This window comes from Stenella coeruleoalba (genome assembly GCF_951394435.1).
Source record: "Stenella coeruleoalba genome assembly, chromosome: 2".
Taxonomy (NCBI): domain Eukaryota; kingdom Metazoa; phylum Chordata; class Mammalia; order Artiodactyla; family Delphinidae; genus Stenella; species Stenella coeruleoalba.
Window position 1 is genome coordinate 114,243,634 of NC_137147.1, and position 16,284 is coordinate 114,259,917.

The following is a 16,284-nucleotide window of genomic DNA, read 5'->3' on the forward strand; positions in this document are numbered from 1 at the left end:
GGGAACTGTACTTAATATTCTGTAATAACCTAAATGGGAAAAGAATTTGAAAAAGAATAGATACATGTATATGTATAACTGAATCACTTTGCTGTACACCTGAAACTAACACAACATTGTAAATCAACTATACTCCAATATAAAATAAAAATTAAAAAAAAGAAGGAAGGCAAAAGAAAGGAGGTGGCATGGTCAGGGTACACATGGGAATGGCAGGGCTGTGTTTCCTTTTACTGAGAAAGACTTCCTGCCATAGGAGATGGTTGAAGGGTTGTTCCTTAAATAATGACTATGAGGGGACTCACTGAGTTAAGGTCTCAGGGGTTCTGCCACCATATTTAGACTTCAGGATCCTTCTTTGGGGACGCATTTTTTTAGTAACATCAGCAAGATGAGCAAGAGAATAAACATTGATAATTTATGCAGAAACAGCAAATGAAAGGGGCTTTGTGGGCCAAGTTAGCATAGTTCTCACTTATTTCAGGAGGCTTGGACTATTAGATGCAGCGCAAACAGCAGAAACCAAAACCCACTAAAATGTTCCGACGGAAAGAATTCCCTGACTGACAAGGATGAATTTTTATTTTCTCAAGAGACACATAGGGTAGCACCAAATCACATGATATAGATGCTCTATGGGATGCTTGCAACGCTTGATACCCTCTACCCTTTGTTATACACAAGAGGACGCTGAGATTCAGAGGGAGGGAGGATTATTCAAATCTTCTGTGGTGACCCACAGAGAAAACCCCAAAGTTACAGCCCAGGCCAGGTTCCCAAAAATCAGGCCAGTGTTTGTTGTGCTGTAATATGCTAATTTTCTAGATCACAAGAACTTATTTATCTACTAGTTGCAAGTTTGTACCCATAAATAACACCTCTCCAAATCCCCTACTCCAGCCCCTACTCTCTGTTTTTGCAAGTTCAGCTTTTTTAGATTTCATGTATCAGTAATATCATATAGTATTCATCTTTATCTGACTTATCTCACTGCACCTAATGCCTTCAGGACCCATCTGTGTTGTTGCAAATGGCAGGATATGCTTTTTATCATGGCTGAATAATATTCCATTGTATGTATATGCATCTTCTTTACCCCTTCATCTGTTGAGTGCACTTAGGTTGCTTCCATATCTTGGCTATTATGAAAAATGCTGTGGTGAACATGGGTGTGCAGAATTCTCTTCCAGACACTGCTTTCAATTCCTTTGTATATATAGCCAGGAGTCCTATCTTACACCACTCACAAAAATTAACTTGAAATAGATCAAAGGATTTTTTTTTTTAGTTTTGGGTCCCACTGCATGTGGGATCCTAGTTCCCCAACCAGGGATCGAACCCACAGCCCCTGCATTGGAAGTGTAAAATCTTAACCACTGGACCTCAAGGGAAGTCCCAGATCAAAGATTTAAATCTAAGACTTGAAACCATAAAACTCCTAGAAGGGAGGAGACCTTCAAGATGGTGGAGGAGTAAGACGTGGAGATCACCTTCCTCCCCACAAATACATCAGAGATACGTCTACATGTGGAACAACTCCTACAGAACACCTACTGAATGCTGGCAGAAGACCTCACTTCACAAAAGGCAAGAGACTCCCCACGTACCTGGGTAGGGAAAAAGAAAAAAGAATAAACAGAGACAAAAGGATAGGGACGGGACCTGCACCAGTGGGAGGGAGCTGTGAAGGAGGAAAGGTTTCCGCACACTAGGAAGCCCCTTCACGGGCGGAGACTGCGGGTGGCGGAGGGGGAAAGCTTCGGAGCCGCGGAGGAGAGCGCAGCAATAGGGGTGCAGAGGGCAAAGCGGAGAGATTCCCACACAGAGGATCAGGGCCGGCACTCACCAGCCCGAGAGGCTTGTCTGCTCACCCGCCGGGGCGGACGGGGTCTGGGAGCTGAGGCTCGGGCTTCAGAGGTCAGACCCCAGGGAGAGGACTGGGGTTGGCTGCATGAACACAGCCTGAAGGGGACTAGTGCACCACAGAAAACTGGGAGGGAGTCCGGGAAAAAGTCTGGAACTGCCTAAGAGGCAAGAGACCATTGTTTCATGGTGTGAAAGGAGAGGGGATTCAGAGCACTGCCTAAACAAACTCCAGAGATGGACGTGAGCTGAGGCTTTCAGCACGGACCCCAGAGACGGGCATGAAATGCTAAGGCTGCTACTGCAGCCACCAAGAAGCCTGTGTGTGAGCACAGGTCACTATCCACACCTCTCCTCCCGGGAGCCTGTGCAGCCCACCACTGCCAGGGTCCCATAAGCCAAGGACAACTTCCCCGGGAGAATACACAGCACGCCTCAGGCTATTGCAATGTTATGCCGGCCTCTTCCATCACAGGCTCACCCCACATTCGTACCCCTTCCTCCCCCCGGCCTGAGTGAGCCAGAGCCCCCTAATTGGCTGCTACTTTAACCCCATCCTGTCTGAGTGAAGAACAGATGCCCTCACGCGACCTACAAGTAGGGGCCAGGCCAAATCCAAAGCTTAACCCCAGGAGCTGTGCGAACAAAGAGAAAGGGAAATCTCTCCCAGCAGCCTTAGGAGCCGAGGGTTAAATCCCCACAATCAACTTGATGTACCCTTCATCTCTGGAATACCTGAAGAGACAATGTATCATCCCAAAATTGAGGTGGTGGACTTTGGGAGCAACTGTAGGCTTGGGGTTTGCTTTCTGCATCTAATTTGATTTTGGTTTTATGTTTATCTTAGTTTAGTATTTAGAGTTTATTATCATTGGTAGATTTGTTTATTGATTTCTTTGCTCTCTTATTTTTTATATAGATATATATTGGTTTTTCCTTTTTCTATTTTTGTGAGTGTGTATGTGTATCCTTCTTTCTGTGATATTGCCTGTATAGCTTTGCTTTTACCATTTGTCCTAGGGTTTTGTCTGTCCATTTTTTTTTTTAGTACAGTTTTTAGCACTTATTCTCATTGGTGGATTTGTTTTTTGCTTCGGTTGCTCTTTTCTTTCTTTACTTTTTCATTAATTTTTAAGTTTTTAATTTTTAATAATTTTTAATTCCAATAACTTTATTTTATTATATCTTATTTTTTTCTTTCTTATCTTCTTTTTTTTAATCCCTTCTTTTCTCAGCAGTGTGGCTGACAGGGTCTTGGTGCTCTGGACAGGTGTCAGGCCTGTGCCTCTGAGTGGGAGAGCCAAGTTCAGGACATTGGTCCACCAGAGACCTCCTGGCTACACGTAACCTCAAACGGCAAAAGCTCCCCCAGAGATCTCCATCTCAATGCTAAAACCCAGCTCCACCCAATGACCAGCAACCTACAGTGCTGGACACCCTATGCCAAACAACTAGCAAGACAGGAACACAACCCCACCCATTAGCAGAGAGGCTGCCTAAAATCATAATAAGGTCACAGACACCCCAAAACACACCACTGGATATGGTCCTACCACCAGAAAGACAAGATCCAGTGTCATTCAACAGAAAACAGGCACCAGTCCCCTCTACCAGTAAGCCTGCCCAACCCACTGAACTAACCTTAGCCACTGGGGGCAGACATCAAAAAACAATGGGAACTATGAACCTGCAGCCTGCGAAAAGGAGACCCCAAACACAGTAAGTTAGCAAAATGAGAGGAAAGAGAAATACACAGCGGATGGAGGAGCAAGGTAAAAACTCAGCAGACCTAACAAATGAAGAGGAAATAGGCAGTCTACCTGAAAAAGAATTCAGAGTAATGACAGTAAAGATGATCCAAAATCTCGGAAATAGAATGGAGAAAATACAAGAAACATTTAACAAGGACCTGGAAGAACTAAAGAGCAAACAAACAATGATGAACAACATAATAAATTATATTAAACATTCTCTACAAGGAATCAATAGCAGAATAAGTGAAGCAGAAGAATGGATAAGTGACCTGAAAGATAAAATGTCTCAGAGACATCTGGGACAACATTAAAATCACCAAAATTCAAATTATAGGGGTCCCAGAGGAAGAAGAGAAAAAGAAAGGAACTGAGAAAATATTTGAAGAGATTATAGTTGAAAACTTCCCTAATATGGGAAAGGAAATAGTCTATCAACTCCAGGAAGCAACAGAGAGTCCCATACAGGATAAATCCAAAGAGAAACACACCAAGACACGTATTAATCAAACTATCAAAAATCAAATCAAAGAAAAAATATTAAAAGGAGCAAGGGAAAAAGAACAAGTAATATACAAGGGAATCCACATAAGGTTAACAGCTGATCTTTCAGCAGAAACTCTGAAAGCCAGAAGGGAGTCGCAGGACATATTTAAAGTGATGAAAGGGAAAAATCTACAACCTAGATTACTCTACCAGCGAGGATCTCATTCAGATTCAATGGAGAAGTTAAAACCTTTACAGACAAGCAAGAGCTAAGAGAATTAATCACCACCAAACCAGCTTTACAACAAATGATAAAGGAACTTCTCTAAGCAGGAAACACAAGAGAAGGAAAAGACCTACAATAACAACCCAAAACAATTAAGAACATGGTAATAGGAACATACATATCGATAACTACCTTAAATGTAAATGGATTAAATGCTCCAAACAAAAGACACAGACTGGCTGAATGGATACAAAAACAAGACCCATATACATGCTGTCTACAAGAGACCCACATCAGATCTAGGGACACATACAGACTAAAAGTGAGGGGATGGAAAAAGATATACCATACAAATAGAAATCAAAAGAAAGCTGGAGTAGCAACACTCATATCAGACTAAATAGACTTTAAAATAAAGACTATTACATGAGACAAAGAAGGACACTACATAATGATCAAGGGGTCAATCCAAGAAGAAGATATAACAATTGTAAATATTTATGAACCCAGTATAGGAGCACCTCAAAACATAAGGCAAATGCTAACAGCCACTAAAGGGGAAATCAACAGTAACACAATCATACTAGGGGATTTTAACACCCCACTTTCACCAATGGACAGATCATCCAAAATGAAAATAAATAAGGAAACACAAGATAATACGTTAAACAAGATGGACTTAATTGATATTTATAGCACATTCAATCCAAAAACAGAAGATTACACTTTCTTCTCAAGTGTGCACAGAACATTCTCCATGATAGATCATATCTTGGGTCACAAGTCAAGTCTCAGTAAATTTAAGAAAATTGAAATTATATCAAGCATCTTTTCTGACCACAATGCTATGAGACTAGATATCAGTTACATGAAAAAACCTAAAAAATACAAACCCATGGAGGCTAAACAATACACTACTAAATAACTAAGAGATCACTGAAGAAATCAAAGAGGAAATCAAAAAATCTCTAGAAAAAAATGACAATGAAAACCCGATGACGCTAAACCTATGGGATGCAGCAAGTGCAGTTCTAAGCTGGAAGTTTATAGCAATACAATCCTACCTTAAGAAACAAGAAACATCTCAAATAAACAACCTAACCTTACACCTAAAGCAATTAGAGAAAGAACAAAACAACCTCAAATTTAGCAAAAGGAAAGAAATCATAAAGTTCAGATCAGAAATAAATGAAAAAGAAATGAAGGAAACAACAGCAAAGATCAAAAAAACTAAAAGCTGGTTCTTTAAGAACATAAACAAAATTGATAAACCATTAGCCAGACTCATCAAGAAAAAAAGGGAGAAGACTCAAATCAATACAGTAAGAAATGAAAAAGAAATAACAATTGACACTGCAGAAATACAAAGGATCATGAGAGATTACTACAAATAACTATATGCCAGTAAAATGGACAACCTGGAAGAAATGGACAAATTCTTAGAAAAGCACAAACTTCTGAAACTGAACCAGGAAGAAACAGAAAATGTGAACAGAGCAATCACAAGTACTGAAATTGAGACTGTGATTAAAAATCTTCCAACAAACAAAAGTGCAGGACTAGACTGCTTCACAGGCAAATTCTATCAAACAATTAGAGAAGAGCTCACACCTATCCTTCTCAAACTCTTACAAAATATAGCAGAGGGAGGAACTCTCTCAAACTCATTCTACGAGGCCACCATCCCCGATACCAAAACCAGACAAAGTTGTCACAAAGAAAGAAAACTATAGGCCAATATCACTGATGAACATAGATGCAAAAATCATCAACAAAATACTAGCAAACAGAATCCAACAGCACATTAAAAGGATCATAATCATACACCATGATCAAGCAGGGTTTATCCCAGGAGTGCAAGAATTCTTCAATATATGAAAATCAATCAATGTGATAAACCATATTAACAAACTGAAGGAGAAAAACCATATGATAATCTCAATAGATGCAGAAAAATATATCGACAAAATTCGATACCCATTTATGGTAAAGACCCTCCAGAAAGTAAGCATAAAGGGAACTTACCTCATCATAATAAAGGCCATATATGACAAACCCACAGCCAACATCACTCTTAATGGTGAAAAACTGAAACCATTTCCTCTAAGATCAGGAACAAGACAAGGTTCCCCACTCTCACCACTATTACTCAACATAGGTTTGGAAGTTTTAACCACAGCAATCATAGAAGAAAAAGAAATAAAAGGAATCGAAATCAGAAAAGAAGTAGAGTTGTCACTGTTTGCAGATGACATGGTACTATACATAGAGAATCCTAAAGATGCTACCAGAAAACTACTAGAGCTAATCAATGAATTTGGTAAAGTAGCAGGATACAAAACTAATGCACAGAAATCTCTTGCATTCCTATACACTAATGATGAAAATTCTGAAAGAGAAATTAAGGAAACACTCCCATAACCATTGCAACAAAAAGAATAAAATACTTAGGAATAAACCTAACTAAGGAGACAGAAGACCTGTATGCAGAAAACTGTAAGACACTGATGAAAGAAATTAAAGATGATACAAACAGATGGAGAGATATACCATGTTCTTGGATTGGAAGAATCAACATTGGGAAAATGACTATAGTACTCAAAGCAATCTACAGATTCAATGCAATCCCTATCAACCTACCAATGACATTTTTCACAGAACTAGAACAAAGAATTTCACAATTTGTATGGAAAAACAAAAGATGCCGAATAGCCAAAGCAATCTTGAGAAAGAAAAACGGAGCTAGAGGAATCAGGCTCCTTGACTTCACACTATACTACAAAGCTACAGTAATCAAAACAGTATGGTACTGGCACAAAAACAGACATATAGATCAATGGAACAGGATAGAAAGCCCAGAGATAAACCCACGCACATATGGTCACCTTACCCTGATAAAGGAGGCAGGAATGTACAGTGGAGAAAGGACAGCCTCTTCAATAAATGGTGCTGGGAAAACTGGACAGCTATATGTAAAAGAATGAAATTAGATCACTCCCTAACACCATACACAAAAATAAGCTCAAAATGGATTAAAGACCTAAATGTAAGGCCAGGCACTATAAAACTCTTAGAGGGAAAGATAGGCAGAACACTCTATGACATAAATCACAGCAAGATCCTTTTGACCCACCTGTTAGCGAAAGGGAAATAAAAACAAAAATAAACAAATGGGACCTAATGAAACCTAAAAGCTTTTGCACAGCAAAGGAAACCATAAACAAGACGAAAAGACAGCCCTCAGAATGGGAGAAAATATTTGCAAATGAAGCAACTGACAAAGGATTAATCTCCAAAATTTACAGGCAGCTCATGCAGCTCAATATCAGAAAAACAAACAGCCCAATCCAAAAATAGGCAGAAGACCTAAATAGACATTTCTCTAAAATGATATACAGATTGCCAACAAACACTTGAAAAGATGCTCAACATCACTAATCGTTAGAGAAATGTAAATCAAAACTGCAATGAGGTATCACCTCACACCAGTCAGAATGGCCATCATCAGAAAATCTACAAACAATAAATCTTGTAGAGTGTGTGGAGAAAAGGGAAATCTCTTGCCCTGTTGGTGGAAATGTAAATTGATACAGCCACTATGGAGAACAGTATGGAGGTTTCTTAAAAAACTAAAAACAGAACTACCATACGACCCAGCAATCCCACTACTGGGCATATACCCTGAGAAAACCATAATTGAAAAAGAGTCAGCTACCACTATGTTCATTGAAGCTCTATTTACAATAGCCAGGACATGAAAGCAACCTAAGTGTCCACTGACAGATGAATGGATAAAGAAGATGTGGTATATATATACAATGGAATATTACTCAGCTATAAAAAACAACTGAAATTGAGTTATTTGTAGTGAGGTGGATGGACCTAGAGTCTGTCATACAGAGTGAAGTAAGTGAGAAAGAGAAAAACAAATACCGTATGCTGACACATATATATGGAATCTAAAAAAGAAAAAAAAACGTTCTCAAAAACCTAGGGGCAGGACAGGAATAAAGATGCAGACATAGAAAATGGACGTGAGGACATGGGGAGGGAGAAGGGTAAGCTGGGATGAAGTGAGAGAGTGGCATGGACATATATATACACGACCAAATGTAAAACAGAAAGCTAGTGGGAAACAGGCACATAGCACAGGGAGATCAGTTCAGTGCTTTGTGACCACCTAGATGGGTGGGATAGGGAGGGTGAGATTGAGACACAAGAGAGAGGAGATATGGGGATGTATGTGTATGTATAGCTGATTCACTTTGTTATACAACAGAAAGTAACACACCATTGTAAAGCAATTATACTCCAATAAAGATGTTAAAAAAATAATAATTCCTATAAGAAATTATAGGGAAAATATCCCCGACATTAGTCTTGGCAACGATTTCTTTGGTAAGACATCAAACGCACTGTCAACAAAAACTAAAATAAACAAGTGAGACTACATTAAACTGAAGAGGTTTTGCACAGCAAGAGAAAGAATCAACAGATTGAAAAGGCAACAGAATGGGAGGAAATATTCACAAACCATATGGCTGATAAGGGACTAATATCCAAAATATATTAATAATTCATACAACTCAATAACAAAAAAGGCAAATAATTCAATTAAAAATGGGCAACAGACCTGAATAGACATTTTCTAAAGAAGACATACAAATGGCCAATAGTTATATGAAAAGGTGCTCAACAACACTAATCATCAGGGAAATGCAAATCACAACCACAGTGAGATACAACCTCACACCTGCTACATGGCTTTTATCAAAAAGACAAGAGGTAACAAATGTTGGCAAAGATGTGGAGAAAAAGGAACGCTAATATGCTATTTTTTTAGATATGTTATTTAAGGCAAAGCTTTCTTTTAAATCTTCCTATAAGTAGGTGTCACGTTCCTCATCACCTTCAAAGACCTCAATAACTCCCCATGACATATAGGATAAAGTCATGACTCTATCATGATAGAGTTGATAGTTTGGATGGGGTTTCCAAAGCTTCCCATGATCTTTTCTTGGTTATCGCTCCAGCTTCATTATTCATTACAACAACTGTGCACAAATACATGCTTCAGCAACATGGAATTACTTATAATTTCCTGCTCAAACCATGTAATTTCTTGCCTCTGTACCTTTGATCATTCTAGTCCCTTTTCCTGAAGCCTAGTCGATGCCAACTCATCCTTCAAGTGCACCATGACTCCCGTAAGATTCCAATCCCACCCACAAGGCTGGGTTTGGAGTCTGCTTTGTCTCCACATCATTCTGTGCCATTCTGACAGCATCCATACCACATGGCATTGGCAGCAGGGTACAATCTTGCTTCCCACCCCACCCTCATTAGATATTAATCCTTAAAGAAAGGCCCAATTATTGTGTATATTGTATTCCCAGCACCTGGAACTGGGGCTGTTCCAGAGAAAAGTGTGCAATAAATATTTTTCAGAATCGAACCAAACTGAACCATAAAGGACTCCAAGGAGCCATGAAGTCCAACACCACATCCCTAGGCAGAGTGGTGCTTATACTTTCTTCAGTTTCAGGCTTAAGACCCTCCAAGAAGTCACACTTTAAAACCCTAGCAAAGGCCAGGGCTAGGGTGAGGCAAGTGAGACACTAGCTTGGGCACAAATTTTTAAATTTCAAATGCAGTAATTAAGATAATAGTGTAATGCTATATTTTTACACATCAAATAAGGCAAAAAAAATCCATGATGAACAAAATACCAAAATCTAAACACTTTAACTCATCTTCCAGGTGTGATGAGACATCTGGGGATCCCTAGGCACTTGATGTCTACACTTATCCAGGAAAAGACTTGGGTTTGCTCTGAGAGCTTCTCCACTGGGAGCCGTGGCCTAACGAGGGCAGGCTCAGCATATACTTTTCTGGTGCCTCCCATCACAGCTGCACTGGACACTAAGAGAAGGCACATTCTTTGAGTCCCCAAGTCTGAGCCACCCTCCAGCAAATGTCATCCCTAGCTGTGCACCATGTCAGTGCTCCCCGCCCCTCCTTCGTCTCGCAAAATCTGGGAACAGGAACCAAGGAGCAGGGCAGCAACGGATCTATCATCCTGGGGAGTTTGCTAGCCTTAGGTTCTGGTACCAATTCCAATTTCCAGAGCATCCACAAACAATGCTCTGGACACCATCTGGGTGTCCTACAATTCAACTCCATTCTGACACTACCTACCCAGAGATAACATCAGAGTCCACTGGTGAAGGGTTCAGTCCTGCAAGATTGCCCTCCCCCATTTCAGACTCCAGTGGCAAATCTGGATTGTTACCTGTCCTTCTGACCAACTAACTCATTATATAGTAGAGGTTCCAATGATCCCCTCTAACTCAGGTTCTTACCTGTACTCCGATCGACTGGCTATAAATTAAAGATTCCCACAACCGACCTCCTCCTTAGGTTTGATTAGTTTGTTAAAGCCACTCACTGTACTCAGAGAAACATTTCACTTTCTGGATTTCCAGTTTATTATAAAATAATATAACTCAGGAACAGCCAGATGTAAGAGGTGCACAGGGCAAGGTATGGGAACTGGGCACAGAGTTTCCATGCCCTCTCCAGGAGCACCACTCTCCCAGCACCTCCACTTGTTCACCAACCTGGAAGCCCTCTAAACCCCATCCTTGGAGTTTTCATGGAGGTTTCTTTACATAGTCTATAGATTCAACTTCTGGGTCTTCTACCTACCCTGGAGGTGAGGGGGACTTGGGGTGTGCTGGGGAGCCAGGGGATCAGACTGAAAGTCCCAACCATCTAATCACATGGTTGGTTCTCCTGGCAACTAGCTCCCACCCTTAGGTGTGGTCCAAAAGTCAACTCATTAACTTAACAAAAGACAACTTTATTGCTCTCATCACTTAGGACATTCCAAGGGTTTGAGGAGCTCTGTGCCAGAAACAGGAGGAAGACCAAATATATATTTCTTACTATAAATCACAATATCACAGCAGGACTCCAGCCCTTTGAAAATGGACCCAAGGATGGCTCACAGAAGAAAACAAAGTCCCTGGAATGGTGTCCCTGGTCAGCACTGATGTTTCTGGATCCATCTGCAGGATCCCCCATAACTGCTCTTCTTTCTGAGAAGAGAGAGGGGGATAAGCGATAAAAGCAAGGCTGCGCAATATTGTGTAACTTGTTAAATGCAGGATTCCTTAGTTAATTGTGAATAATGAGCAAGGAAAGGGAAAATCAGAGAGGAAACAGAGAGATGAGAAAGAAGGAAAGAAAAAAGGGAGAGAGAAAAACCAATAAAGTAGAAACTGATTGCAGAGGGGTGAAAGATACACATTTAATTTCCTTTCATTCAATTATTCATGCATTCATCCTGCAAACGTTCATTGGAAATCATCTATGTTCCAGTCACCAGGCTGGGAAACAAACTGATGGAAACAATCTGTCTTCATGGGGCTCCAGGCCTGGCTGAGGTGAACAGCTGGCAGACAGTTAGGACCCAGGATGGTTAAGGACTGTGATAAAGGTAAGCATCGATGCTAGAAGAATCAAGGGAAGGAGCATTTAACCCAGCCAGGTCCATGAGTGATAAATCTGGGAAACCAGGCAGAAGGGGGGTGGGAGGAGTGTTCCAGCTGTGTTACAGCCCTGTATACTCAGAGAGAAGCATGATGGAGCATGGCGGCCTTAGGGGATGAAATTACTTCCAGCATGAAGCAGATGGTGAAGGGAATTGTGAACGTCTGTGGGCAAGGACTAGGTCTTACTCATCTCTGCATTCCCATCTCCTAAGGTGTAATAGATAATCAGTATATTTTATTGGATTAATTTATCCAGCTAAGGAATTGCCTGCTTTTAGTACAATGCCCACTAATGCTCCCTGAGAACAAGCACTGTCTTCTAGGCTTCTGTTGTACCTGCCAGCAGGGATATAGATCTGGGCATACAGAATGTACTAAATCACTGCCCCTAAATTGGTTTGACCTGTGGCCAACACAGTTGGCTGCACACACACGAGCTGTTCCTCTGTAATTGCTTCCCAGAAAACCCCATTTGTTTCAAGCACAGGGCAGCAGTGTGCTGATGGAAGATGAACCTTCTACTCTCCCCAGCCCAGGAAATGGGTCTCAGTTAACCTCCTCTATGTCTTTCTCCTTTTCCTACAACTGGTTTAGAGGTGAGGATGAGCCCAGATCTGGATACAGAAACTCAAGTACAAGTTGGCTGAGAGATTCCAGGGAAGATTTTCCTCCAGAATTTTAAAAAGGAAAACATTAAAAACAAAAACAAAGCAACAAACCAAAACCTCTATTTCCTCATTTGGGACATTGTTGAATGAGGACGTGACCCTGGGTCACTGGTGACATTGTTAAGCCATCGAACCAACTCTATAAAACCACCTCCCTGTAGACTTTCAGATACATGAAATAGTAAATATCCTTACTTATAAAAGCTATTTTCAGTTGGGTAGTTTGTCACAAAGAGGGAGAAAAGAAAAATTTACACCTCTACTTGCCCTCTTCCCAAGCATTAGAATCTTAATAAACAGGAAAGAAATTGATTTCACAAACTTTAGGGCCAGCCCACCTAGAGAATCCTGCCATTCTGTCAGCACTAAGAGACGGTACCGTCATACAGATGTCGAGTTCATAATGTTCTCACTCAGCTCTGAGCCAGAATGGATCAGCACAACATTTTATTTCTTTAAGTAAAAATCATGGCTATCAGTGGAGGAAAAAAAAATGTTCCACAAAATCTCAACTGGCATTAATATATGCACTGCTATATTTACCAACAAATATTTTACACTATTTAGAAGAATAACACAAAGCCATTATCTCACCCGCAGTAATAATAAATGAGCAATTAAAGAAGGCAGGATGTGACGTGCCTCAATTTTCTTTTAAAGATTCTTTTAAATGAATCACTGAGTAATCCCCTGTTGTTTAAGACTTTCCTGTAAAAAAATGTGTCTGCCTAAGCTTTCAGGGAGAGGCAGGTCGCTGGAAGAACAAACAGTGTCTTTCACAGTCTGTGGGGTTTTGAACTGCAATTTTCTCAAATACTGTTTTGAATTTGTTGCTCCCTTGCTTTGAAATCTTTGTCTCCCTGTTGCCTTCCTCCTCCTGACTCCCCGTGAAGGTGTAAGACCCTTCACATCACTCAACCTTTGGAGGCTCATCTCCATCCACCCTCCCGACCCCAGTACCAAGCATGCTGACCACACAGGACCAGTCACCATGCCCCAAGTCCATCATGGGTTCCTATGCCTTCAAAGTTTTGCTCACGTTGCTTCCACTGCTGGAGTATTATTTCTCCTGCCTCTTCCTTAGCCCATGAAACCTACTTATATTTCAATTCCAAGCTCAAGTTCTCTTTCTTTATAGTTTTCCCAAATAACCTGCCTTCCTAGCACCCATTACCCAAAACTTCCACATGTCTGCATACACTGGGCACTGCATAACTCCAGGGGGTGCCATTCTCAGGGACTATCACACAATCAGTGCCCTCTAAAGTGATGCGATGCAGTGGCCCAGTTTCTCCAAGAACAGAATTATTTGCTCTAAACATTTGATTTCCCACAATCCACTTTGCACATACTTTTATTAGAATTCTTACTAGATCCTGGTTATTCTCTTGCCTCTCTGTTTTGGTTGTCTATGGCAGGGTAACAAACCACCCCAACACCTAATGGCTTAAAACAACAGCCTTTTTATTATATCTCTTGATTTTGTGGATAGGGAATTTGGGCAGGGCTTAGCTGGGAGATTCTTCTACTTTCCATGGTGTCAACTAAGGCCACTGGGTGGCGCCCAGCTGGCAAATGGAACAACTGGTTCGGAGGATCTATGATGGTTTCACTTGCATGTCTGATATCTTGGCAAAGATGGTGTCTCCCTGGCAGGCTGAAGGACTGAGCTCACCATGGACTGTTGATCAGAATGCCTTCATGTGGCCTTTCCAGTATGACAGTCATAAGGTACTTGGACTTCTTACATGTCAGACCAAGCATTCCAAGAGAACTGGGTGGAAGTTGCAAGGCCTCTTTTGACTTTACCTCAGAAGTCCAGTCATCACCTCTGCTGCATTCTATTGGTTAATCAGGTCACCGATGATAGCCCAGATTCAAGTGGAGGGAATTAATCTCTATCTCTCAATTGGAGGAGTAGAAAAGAATTTGCAGCCATTTTTAATCTTCCGTACTCCCTTTAGACTGTGAGCTCCTCTACAGCAAGTATTTTGTCTTGTTCCCCTTGGTATCCCCAGATCCTAGCATGGCATCTTGCACAAAGGAGGCATTCAGTAAACATTCTGAATGGTATAAAATGGGATGAGATGGAATGGAATGGAAACTTAATATGTAATCTGCCAGAGTCTCGCTATCTAATTCTCTTCGATGACAGGATTTACCCTCCAAGTATATTCCAGTGAGAACATTGTTACAGAAGTTTACAAGGTATGCAGCTCGAATTTTCTACCAATCCAGCAACGGAGCAAGCATGTATAGTGTGCCTATTATGTGCCAAGCACTGTGTTAATGAATAAGGAACATCAATAGCATCCCAGACTTAAAGTGGAGGAAGAAAAAGCATCCTGTGTCCCTCGTCCAGTTTTCTCAAGTCTAGGCCCAATTTTACTGAACAGGCAGAAAAAAAAATTCCATCCCTACCCCATTTTGTGTAACACCCTGATATCACAGAAATAGAGTGCTTACACTCTGCTAATCTGTTCCCACAGAGGAAAGAACAAGCGCATGAAATTTTAATTCTTGGTCTCTAAAGAATAAAGACAGAATCTCTTCCAAATGCATGAGCCAGGAGCCCAGGACACAGCTCATAGCCCAAGAAAACCATATTGCCAAAAATAAATTTGTTCTTCAGTTGTGCGGTTTGAACACTCTCTAGAAATGGCCCATTGGCTAAAGAAAAGACATTATTAAATTTGGAGTTGGTAATGAATGACAAAACAGGGTTCTAATCACAAACTTCAATGACTAAAAATGGTTATTCTACCAAAAACGGTGACCAACAGCTCTCTGTCTTCACACAAGAGGAAATAGGCAGAGGCTGAATCATTAGAAATTTAGTTTAGGTAGAAGGAAAAACTTCCTGTCAGTGTTGAGAGGGGTTCAAAAGAGAGAGGTGTTTTAAAAGAGTATGGACCGAAATACCTATGAATGAAGTGAAATAAGATTTGTTTCAATATGATGGAGGTTGGGCTGGAAATAATGGGGCATATAAATAAGGTTTGCCATAATTACAGAAGCTGGGTGATGTGGTTTTATAATATTACAAGATAAAATAAACATTACAGAACATTACAAAATAAAATAAAATGGTATGTACTGTAATGTTTTCTATCTTAGATGGAACCTTAAGAATAAGCAATCCCACTAGGATCTTTCCTCATGGTTCTTGGGCCCCAGAATTTGACAAATGCCCCAGTCATAGATTGGGTCTTACATAATTAATTGTTAAGAATACCAATACTCTTCCTTTTACCCAGGATTCAGGGTAAAAGGGTATTCATGGTCCAGCATGAGGTAAAGTTAGAATGTGGTCCATTTTTTATTCATTTGGCAAATACTGTTGAGTAGTTTCTGTGTACCAGGCACTGTGTTAGGTGCCAGGAATATCATGGGTAGCATAAATATACACAGTCCCTGTCCTCATGAAACTTTCAGGCTAGTTAGAAATGCAGATATCGAAATAGTCACCCAAGGGAATGTAAACTTGCAAGTGGGGATAAGTGCCCAGGTTTATTGCACCACATGACCATAAAATAAGGTTATTTGACATGAATCAGAAAAGGATTCCCTTAAGAAGTAACACTTAAGCCAAGAGCGGAAGAATAAGCAAGCATTAACTAGAAGCAGATTGGAGGGAAGAATGCTCAGGACAAAACAGGGCAAAGGAGAGTAGTATACAGTCATATGGCTGGTAGAAACATGGCAAAGGTGAGGGAGATAAAGAAGGCCAGTGA

At 40.6% G+C, this 16,284-nt stretch overlaps 1 protein-coding gene across 1 annotated transcript in view; it reads right to left on the reverse strand.

Annotated features, from left to right (window-relative positions):
- The window catches only part of AGBL1 (AGBL carboxypeptidase 1), a gene marked incomplete at its 5' end in the record, with an annotated part of 833,738 nt that overhangs the window by 766,920 nt on the left and 50,534 nt on the right, over positions 1 to 16,284 (reverse strand). The gene's annotated exons all lie outside the window — the stretch shown is intronic.